Source organism: Eleutherodactylus coqui, chromosome 3 (assembly GCF_035609145.1).
Source record: "Eleutherodactylus coqui strain aEleCoq1 chromosome 3, aEleCoq1.hap1, whole genome shotgun sequence".
NCBI lineage: Eukaryota > Metazoa > Chordata > Amphibia > Anura > Eleutherodactylidae > Eleutherodactylus > Eleutherodactylus coqui.
Genome location: NC_089839.1, coordinates 279,094,746 through 279,105,212, shown reverse-complemented (window position 1 = coordinate 279,105,212; position 10,467 = coordinate 279,094,746). Strand labels below are relative to the sequence as shown.

Genomic DNA, 10,467 nt, shown 5'->3' with positions numbered 1-10,467 from the left:
CAAGGATGGTTATAAACTTTTGGGTGTTTCCAGCAGCATAGAGCTGATTGGCTGAGAGGCTGGACAAGTACACTAAATAAGGCCAGGTTTACACAAATCTGTTGGTTTCCGCATGCTGGAGGCCAGCAGCGGATTCCGGCTCTGAGCCCGGCCGGTCACCCTGTGTACCTGATTTCTCTGTATTGCGATGACCATGGCGGCTCAGTGTCGGTCATGCGCAGTACAGTTTTTTTTCTTCATTGTTTGCATTTTCCGCACTGTCGCTAAGCAATGACCTGGGTAGCCATGGCCGTATGCCTCCATTGACTTCAATAGAGGCCATCTGCGTGGTGTCCGCGGCTAAATAGAGCATGCTGCCATTTTTCTTCCGCTTGAGGAATACGCAATTCATATATATGCGAGTGTGAAGGAAAAATCAAAACGTCATGAGTTTCAATGCCCAGGATAGGTCATCAATGGTTGATTGTGAGGGTCCCATTAAATTCAAAGAGAACATTGCCTGCATTGCCAATCTGGGCTACTGCAATGCATGTAGAGCTTTTTGCTTCCTTCTCCATACACATTGACAGATGCTGGGAGAGCAGTTGATTGGCCTGCTATTCAACTACTGATGACCTATGTTGAGGATAGGTAATCAATAGTGTAGTGGGAAACAACCCATTTAACCCCTTGCAATCCAATTTTGGATTCAGGGTTTCCTAGGGAACTTTCTCTTTCTGCCGTTATACAATGCCGCCATCTGCTGGCTAGAGCCAGTACTGCAGTATGTGACATGCTGGAGAGGCCCCCGACAACAGAGCGGCCAGTAATATACAGTAAGAATACCCTGCTGGACGTCTTCCGACATCGGAGCTGTACAGCCTTCAATCAGAATGTCTTTAGACGTCAGACAGTGGATTGGAAAGGGTTAAAGGGGTTGCACCAGAATTTCAGGTTATTCCCTATATACAAGTCTCACTGCTGAGAATCCGGCTGATGTCAAAAAGTGTAACAATTAAGTTTCTAATTTCTGGTTCATAGTTGATTTCTAGCACTCAAGTGACGAACTATATTACCTGGCAACTATCTTTTGTAAGATGGAACATCAGTCTCATTACTATTCAACAATGCATTGCATGTTTAAAATATTTATGTCGCAGTACAGAAATTGTATTCTAATGCAACAAATATGTCAACTTTCTTTTATTCTTTATTATAAAACCCAATAAAAGTTATTGAAAAAAAACCCAGGTGTCCTATGTCCCCCATCCTCCTCAATGCGGGGTTACTGCACCCACTGCAGTAAGGAGGAGACTGAATGAAGTGCTGGTTGCTTCAATGAGACTGCCAAGATACCTGACTGGCGCACCCACTGGGGTGTTTCCATCAGTCCTATTGAAATGAATGAAGTGCTAACCACGCATGTGCAACCAGCGCTCCATCACTGCAGGGTCACTGCAGGGGAAAAGTGACCCCAAAGTGACAGGAGTGTAACACGGGAGTCCTGTTCTCGAGCTCGGCAGGAATCTCAGCGAAGAGACCCCCACCAATCAGTAAGTTATCCCCTATCCTGTGGAGAGCGTATAACTTGAAATTCTAGTAAAAGCCCTTAAAGTTGGTGGAGACTTGGCCAGTTTGTGGCGACCTTCAGGAAAACAAAAGCAAAATAGGCCTCCTCTAGCAGAAAGAATACTGTCTTTATAGTGCCACCTATAGGTAACTACACTGCAAGATGATATCCAACCCCATTTAAAGGGGATAACTTTATGATTGGAGGGGGTTCATCCACTGAGACATCCATCAATTGTGAAAACGGGGTTTTGGTCGATCATTGAGTGAATGGAGTAGAAGACGTGCAGCCATGCCGCTGTTGAATTCACTTTAATGACATCGCCGGATATTACCAACTTTAGGCACTTTGGCAATCGTCATTGCTGTTATTAAAGTGCTGTGTGACCTTCATTGCTGCGTGAACTCTTGTCCATTCACTCAGGGACTGACTTAACCCCTGTTCTCAGAATTGTTGGGGGTCCCAGTGTCAGGGAACTAGGGTCCGGGTACTGGTATTCCCTGAAGCTGCCCGCAACCCCTGTCCCTACCTACTTGTCACCCTGGGCTAAGTCCCAGGGTGACAACTGGGCGAAGCGGAGCAAGGGGTCAGACTTACAGACATTGAGACAAACAAACACAGAGGAAAGTCAGGAGATCCGCTTCGGCAACAGGAGGATACGTGGTACCAGGGATCAGGTGAAGGCAAAGTCAGGGTCAGAAGCAATACGTCAAAACAGGGAATCAGGCAAGTAAAAAGAACGCGAGTGCAGCAGGAGACCAAACTAACACTGGCAACTGTTGGAAGGAACAGAGGCATTTAAATGCTGTCAGGACTCCCTCCCCAACAGCTGATTGGGGCGGGGAGCCTGACAGCAGCAAGTCAATCACCGAGGCACTGGGGAACCCACCCCCAGCCTAGATGGAGAGAATGAGACCAAGGACGCGTGCCTGGTCATTATGGTGACAGGTACGCGGTGCAGGGCAACAACCCCCGCATCCTTAGCAACCCAGCGGCGAGCAGGATACCAGCGGCCAGGGGAGGTCACCTAAACTGGGGCCACCCTATGCCGCACTGCTGCAGTCTGGGTAATAGAGCCGGCAGTTTGGGCACGGCGGCCCTGCGAGCCGCGGGTTCTGACACCCAGTGGTTACACTGATCATAAAGTTTTCGCCTATCCTGTGCCTAGAGAATAACTTTAGAACTTGGCACAACTTTTTTAATGAAACTTAAAACATAACTAGAGTTATTACTCATAACTGCAAAACTTTACTGTTGTCACTTTTGAAAAATGGAAGGAAGAGACAGTTATACTTCACATTGGGGTTGGACATTTATGTTGGGCTGGAAAAGTCATGCCATACATGTTCCCCAGACATATGCACCTGTATATACCACCTATACAGCAAACATCTGCCATTGATTCCCATTGAACTAAAAGTATACTACATATTCTAAATCTGTGCCTAATGACAGTCAATGGGCATGTTGGATGCACACTGTATTTCACGAGGATTTCCCACTGTATGTATATCAAGCATAAAGCCCAAATATGGTATAAATCCAGCCTAAGTGCACTCCTTGGACTTATATTTACTGATGTAAATGTTTTACATAACAAAAACTAAATGTCTATCTACAGACAGCGGCTGAGGGAAAAGGGTTTACATAAACTAACTTCAACACTTAAGATTTCAGTTCTGGGAATGACTCCGCAATCAGGTAGGTTATCAGATAAACATTACTATTGGCAATCCATTATTGGCTGCTGGAACACGAACTTGGAATACATCGAAAAGAAGTTTGCTGAATTATGTAATGAAAAATCGAAAACTAATTTGTAAGGATCAGGCCTCATAGATACAACAGAGAGATGTGCACTCCGTCTGCACAGAGGGACACAGTTTTATGGTCCTCTACTACCATACGGCACCTCATTATGGAGATATTCTTTAGAAGCAATACTTGTAGCAGAGAATAGCTCTGTAATATGGCATCTAATTATGGACCATTTTTTTTCTAACCAGTAGAAAAACCTCTGTATAAAATCAGATGCATTTAGATGTACAGTATAGCCCCATACACTGACGTAACTATAGGGGATGCAGGGGATGTGGTTGCACCCAGGCCCAGGAGCCTTAGGGGGCCCATAAGACCTCTGTTCTCCATATAGGGAGCCCAGTACTATGAATAAAGCATTGTAGTTGGGGGCCCTGTGACAGGTTTTGCATTGGGGCCCAGGAGTTTCAAGTTACGCTTCTGGACCCATCTATTGGTGGTGTTTTATGGTCCTGTGCAAATGGCGAAGCCTGCTGTTTCCTGGTGAAACACATAGGGTAAGGTATGGTCTCAGCTCCTTTGTAGACACTTTGGGGAAGATTGATCCACTGAAAGGTGGCGTGAAAGAGTAAAAAATCTTGCCGCAAGCCTATTTCAACTTTTTATTTTTTTATGCTGCTCACAACAGTTTAAAAAAAGTGGCTTGGCTTATTAAGAGGGGCCCGCAACTGGTGTAAATTATAACAAAAATTTATTCCAACTCACAGCTGGGGTAGATTTTTTTTTTAGGGGTAATCAAGGCCCGAGATGACCATAGTGTACTAAGAGGCATGTACTTATTAATACATGAAGCTCATCCTGCTTTTGCAGGGGTGGCATTAAAACCAGCATATGAAACAGTTCTTAAAGTGATCCTCCAGTTTCGGGACGAAATTCTCTCCTGGAATTGGGGCTATATTACTTGCAGATGTTTTTCTCTACCGTCCCTCTGATCCGCCGATTTCCGGTTCAGTTTTCAGCTTTCCAAGACAGCCGACACAATCATCAGCCTACCTAATTAGACGACTAGCGTTAGACGACTAATGAACTGTACCTACCCTATGATTGGCCAGAGCTGCTGATGTAATCAGTGCTGACCAATCAGACACCAGTGCACAATGTGCATTAGGTGGTTAGAAAATTGCTTTAGCCATTGCCTAATACAGGCCAGGAACTAGCAGATTGGAGGGGCATCAGAGAGAAATAAATACAAGTAATACAAATACAAATACAAGTAATACACCCCTTTCTGTCTCAAGATAGAATTTTGTCCCAAAACTGCAGTATCGCTTTAATAAACCCCTCCTTTATTTTTATAGGTTTTTTTTTGCTTGGATCACTTTCTGAACTATTATATATGAATTCACTATGAATTAATATATATGTGTTTTTTTTAAATATTTGCGCTAGTATTTAATTCATATTTATTGCCCCTCCCTGCCACGACGCAGCGCGCGTCATTTGAAAATTTTTGGTCTGGCAAGAAGGGGAAGGGGAAGGGGGAGGGGAAGGGGGAGGGGGAGAGGGAGAGGGAGAGGGAGAGGGGGAGAGAGAGAGAGAGAGAGAGAGAGAGAGAGAGAGAGAGAGAGAGAGAGAGAGAGAGAAAAAAAAAAAAAAAAGCTTGTGACCCGGCGTTCCACATACTAAAATGCTCGAGTCTCCCATTGTAGTCAATGGGGTTCGTTACTCGAGTAGAGCTCTCGAATTTTACGAAATGCTTGACTCGAATAACGCGGACCCGAGCATTTGGGTGCTCGCTCATCTCTATTCACATTGCATTTACTAATTACTTTCAGTATATTATAGCTGTGTGTATGAGCCATATATTTAGAGCCAAAGATGTAAAAGACCTTCCTAATCTCACAATCCCATCCGGGCATAAAACACACTCATCGTTCTCAGACCCATACCGCCTGGATTCCTTCAATGAGAACTAGTACCCCCTCAAGTTGCATGTCAAGTATCTTAAGCAGTGCCCTGCTCTGTACTGATGAGGAGCAAAAACCCCCAACCGTGCAGTCCACCAATGGAGGTCTTTGTTTTGACTGGTATGATAAGCTTTTCTTCCTTCTATAGAAGAGCTAATACTTATACTTTTTTCCCATGCAGAGTTGCCTGAAAAATAAGTCCTGTACCACCTAAATATCTTCATCGAGAACCCCCTCAAGATGCATTTGAGTGTGAATCCCACAACGGTGCTGTCTTACAGATGGATGTCTCTGCTGTGGCTCGTATGAGAAAGTTTTCTTCATTCTGAAGGAGAGCTAATTTGCATATTTTTTCCCATGGAGCATTGCCTGAAGGATAACACTCAATTCCACCTGGATCTCTTCAATGAGAAACATTACCTGCTCAGCAAATGAAATTCCACAAGAAGAAAACTGTATCATCTCTTTCTTATAGACAAAAGGAAGATGCTGCCATCCTTTTTACATGATGAATCAAGTCTCTATAATCCATATTTAAGACTTCTGAAGGAATACACGGCTTCCCCTTAGCAAAGCAGAGATAGACTCGGAACATGAAGTCAACCAAAAGTTGGTGCTGCTGGCCTAGCGTGCTAGTTGACCAAAGGTCAAATTAGAATAGAAGAGGCCTGGAAGAGCCAAGGCTTTGACATAACCTATTGGTGGATGGTGATTTGGGCAAAAATAACAATTGATGGTGTAGATATTCTCTAAAAAATGCTGTTTTAAAAAAAACAGCAAGTGTAACATGTTTTGAGGTCTGCAGATTTCTCCATCAGACAGCTGGATTATATAAGTAGGTGCATGAACAAACTCAGGGTCTGGGTAGTGCAAAAGTATAGACCATTGGTGGCCAACGGTTACTCTCTGGAAGACCAGAGGCAATGAACCATGAATAACTGCTAGCCACCAATGGTCTATATTTTTGCGCTACTCTGGGGAGGTTTTTCATTTACCTGCTTATATAATCTAGCTGTCTGATGGAGAGATCTGCACACAATGAAACACCTTACACTTGCTGGCTTTGAAAAGAATATCTACACCTACAATCATTATTTTGCCCAAATCACCGTCCACCAAAAGGTAACGCCAAACCCTTAAGTCTTAACGACCTCTTTCCCCCTAGCAGGGTGACCACCACATTAATCAGGAACCTAAGCATGGGGATGGTGGTCTTTTTTCCTGTGACACAGGCTATTTCTATGCAGCCTCCATCTCTCATATATATAAATATCCTTATGCACAAAAATGATAATGGAAATTAGCTCCACTATTCCTGTTTGATCTATATTACGGAGACTCAGACCTGACCCACTGATCGCCTTTCTGTTAATTTTCCACCTGCAACTCGCATCACAAAATCTATTCCATTCTATAGATGTGTGGGTTACTTTCTATTGTCTTATTGCTTTCTCTCTATGAATTAAAGGTTACCACATCAATTTCTAGCTACGCTGATTTAAAGCCAGCGGTCATAGGCTAATGGCTGCACGACCGTCCCACTCTCGGCCCTCTATTAACACTGCACAGTCTGGGACAGAATTCAGTAAATCCAGGAATAAGCGCTCCACACCAAATAACATCATCACGGCATTTTGGCCTTCATCACCGGTGATGTAAGTACCTGGAATTCCTCCCATCAAAACGCAATTTAAGCAAATATTTGTCGAGTCCGTTGTCGCGCCAGCGCCTCGCTAATCTAAACAGCGGTGAACTAGAACTGACTAATTGCTAATTTCCACTTTTTATTCTTATCCATCCTGAATAGTCAATCGCTGGAAATGAATAAATTTGAAGACAGCGGGAAGGAAAGCTGAAAAAAAATTTCCCAGACTACAGTACATCAGTCATAAAACTAATATTTTATATATGAATGCGGCGTTGATAGCTCCGATGAATAACGACCCATTAAGGGTGATAGAGAAGAAAATGATGGGCAAGAATGAGGAGAGGAAAGGGTGGACGGAGGAAAGGAAGAGAAAAAGATAGGAGCTCGGAGGAGCAGAATGGGGATGTCAAAACGGAATTGCGAGATGAGGAAAACACTGAAATGTTTGAACATTTTTTGTTGTTCACTTTAAGCTGCCAAAATTTTGAAGTGGAGAGTGGTGAGCTTGGGAATGAAAGAGAGAAAGGGGTGGAGAGTAAAAGAGAGAGAGAAAAAGAAAGAGGAAGAGACAAGAGACTAAACAGCCCGTGATCTTGATGTGGAAATGATCAAACTTGTTATGAATGGATTAGTAGCAACAGCAGGAGAAGCTTCGCAGGCGGAGAAGGCTGTGCCAATCTAGGTAACATAAGCACTTGCAAGCCTAGGTAAGAGCATGCTGCTGCTTTTATGAATGAGGTGATGTCCTCCTACGCACGGCTGACTGTCTGTGTCTGTGAACTGGTGACCCTGCATCTCTGTCCTATATAGTGCTCAGCACCTTCTTCTGTTCTGCACTCCTTCCTAAACCCCCCCCCCCACCGCACCCCTGACTTTACTTCTATGCACTCTACCCTTACCACAATTGTTTCATTGCCAGTCTAAAAGAACAAGCATGACCCCTTCCCCTGGTCCTATTGCAATTTCTTATAGAATGTCAGCTCTTGCACCCAAACACTGCAGAACCAATCACTTTGGAACTTCTGTGCCAAGCCTTTGTAAATTGGCACCAGCTACAAAGCAAGATGAAGTGACCGATGTGTCTATGCTTTATTTTATTTCCATCAAACACATAATTGCTTCTGCTTGAACGTACTTTTTCTTCTCCTCTCTGTTTGTTTTAGCAACACCTCCATGTGTCTGTCTTTTCCAGTATCTTTTTTTTTTTTTTCGCTCTCTCTCTCTCGTTCGCGTTTTTTTCTCTTTTTTTTTTTTTTTTTGCTTCTTCTCCAGTAGAATGAATAAAAGTATTAAGAGTATGTGCAAACGTAAATCAGAGTTCAGTCTGGGGGTCTGTAGAGGGGCATGGAGATTTTTATTTTTGGACTCGGCTTTTCGTCATAGGACAGGCAGGTGTGAAAACAGACGCGTTCTCTGGGTTTTCAAAAAAAAAAAAAAGCAAACAAAAATGCAACATCAAAACAAGTGGTGAGAGAACGTAGTAAATGCTGACTGATTTAAGGCGAGAGAGAGGATTAGCTCATCCTGATATGAAAAGCCCACCTGAATAGGGACCTGCTTCAGGGAGAGGGGGGTTTCATAGCAAGTGGGGGAGGAGTCTGGAATTAAAAAAAAAAAGAGGGGAAAAAAAAGAGGAGATCTTGACTATGAATAGGAGGAAGGGGAACAGAAAAAGGGGCGCTGGGAGGGGGCAGAGGGGAACACAAGAGGAAAACTGAGATAAAAGGACAGAGGGATGTGGTCATAGAGGAGACAAGAGAGCAAAACAACAAGAGAGCTTGCAAGGCACTACCTAGCTGGAGTTCCAGGTAGGTCACTTGTAACTTGTGCGCAATATGGTGCTGTAACTAATACAAACCCAGAAAAATGAGATGCACTGATGTTGAGTCATTTTCCAGATCAAGGCAACCAAGTATTACTTATTCATTTGTGTTCGGTCTGCGCTGATGTGCAGCAAACTGGGAAAGTATTGATACTTTATCGATCCGCTGGAAGAGACGTTTGCAATAATTTGATGATGGGTATGTAAAAAATATTCTATGAGCATCATGCTACTGTAGGATCTCGGGGGAATTAGTCATGTATTAGAGTTGGCTAGGATAAATGATGGATGTAGAGAAGAGGGGGAGATGTTTTACTCAGCTGGGTCTTTCCTGAGATGTGTCTTTAGACAGCAAGAAGAGGACAGGTTGCCATAAAGGACATGTGAGACAGGGCTTATATAATATTCCATGCTCTATTCTAGTAAATGAATGTGTTACAGATGTAGCAAATGTTGACCTATAACATGTTATGATCACAATGTACTACAATGTTGCAAATCAAGTTATTATGATACAATGCTAAGGATTGCTACATCTGATGCTTTACCTAGAGGACAATGTAGTAAGAAAAATAAGAAAGCAGGATGATGAAAGTGACTATTATAACAATCCACAAAAGGTATTTATTTATTACAGTTCATAACTGATAATGGATGGACACAGGGATAGAGGTGGATGGACAGGTGCCTCATCCTGCTTACACCTGTTGTAGTTCCTTGAGACGTGTTTAAGACTTTTCTTAGGAGGCACTATGATAAATAGAGGACAGGTGGATACAAGTGACTTGGTAAATCATTCTGTATAGAGTGTAGTATATAAGAAAGGGTTTTCCTTTAGTCTAGCCACTGAATGAGTGGAAGTTACCTGACATGTGCCTAGGAGTCTTTACTTAGGAGACAGCATTATAAGGTCAGCATGACATTGGAAACCTCAAAAAAAGAATATATACAGTAATGTGTTGCAAGAAGTATTTTAATCTGATCTGATCTACTATTACCTAAATTGTATTTAAGAGGTTTCTTACTAGACAAAATAAGGATGTAGAGGATATAGAGTTGTGATTAGCCAGACAGTACATTATGTGGAAAATGGGACCACACTGCCCTGACTTAGTATTAAAGTTTTCTTTACTTAAGAGTTAATATAAGAATGTAACTTAAAGCTTTCTTTAGTTTCTGAGTCAATATAAAAGTGTAAAATAGGAGAAACTGGTTTAAGTGACTGTTTAGATAGGACATATGGAAGGTTGTACCACTCGAGTGTGTAGTTAGGAGACAACATAATGACCTTAAGACAAGAAATATATACATCATATTATGAAAAACTAAGAATTAAGTGGTATGGCACTTAAAGCTATAATGTGCATCTAATTATTATCAATGTTGCATACGTCTTTGGCATAGACAACGTTATAAGGATGCATTGGTCTCGGGACATGGCTACTGCTTGGAGCTTCCAACTGCTGATAACACTGTTACTGTGAAGAGGTGGTCTACAACCTCTGACCTCCAGCTGTCATTGCATGCTGGGAGTTGTAGTTTTTCAACAACTGGGAGCCACAGGTTGGAGAGCGTTGCCATAAGGGGTAAGGCAACTACTGTCTGTACAGTAATATAGAAAGGGCACAATGTTATATGAAGTTAGTGCAGAGGACTCAAAAACAATGCTGCAAATTCAAGAATGGAACAGTTGTGAAATTATTCAGTAAAGTGCGAAGTAAAT

General features: G+C 42.7%; 1 protein-coding gene across 4 annotated transcripts in view; it reads left to right on the top strand.

Moving 5' to 3' along the window:
• The first annotated feature begins 7,489 nt into the window (after positions 1-7,489).
• PAPPA2 (pappalysin 2) overlaps positions 7,490-10,467 on the top strand; it is a 208,633-nt gene continuing 205,655 nt past the window's right edge. Inside the window, exon 1 of one of the 4 annotated variants that reach the window (XM_066597487.1) lies at positions 7,490-7,629. The gene's annotated coding sequence lies outside the window, so the exon portion shown is untranslated. Of the gene's footprint in view, positions 7,630-8,660; positions 8,731-8,830; positions 8,944-10,467 lie in introns of those variants that run through there. The other 3 variants (XM_066597489.1, XM_066597488.1, XM_066597490.1) reach the window with 3 other exon arrangements.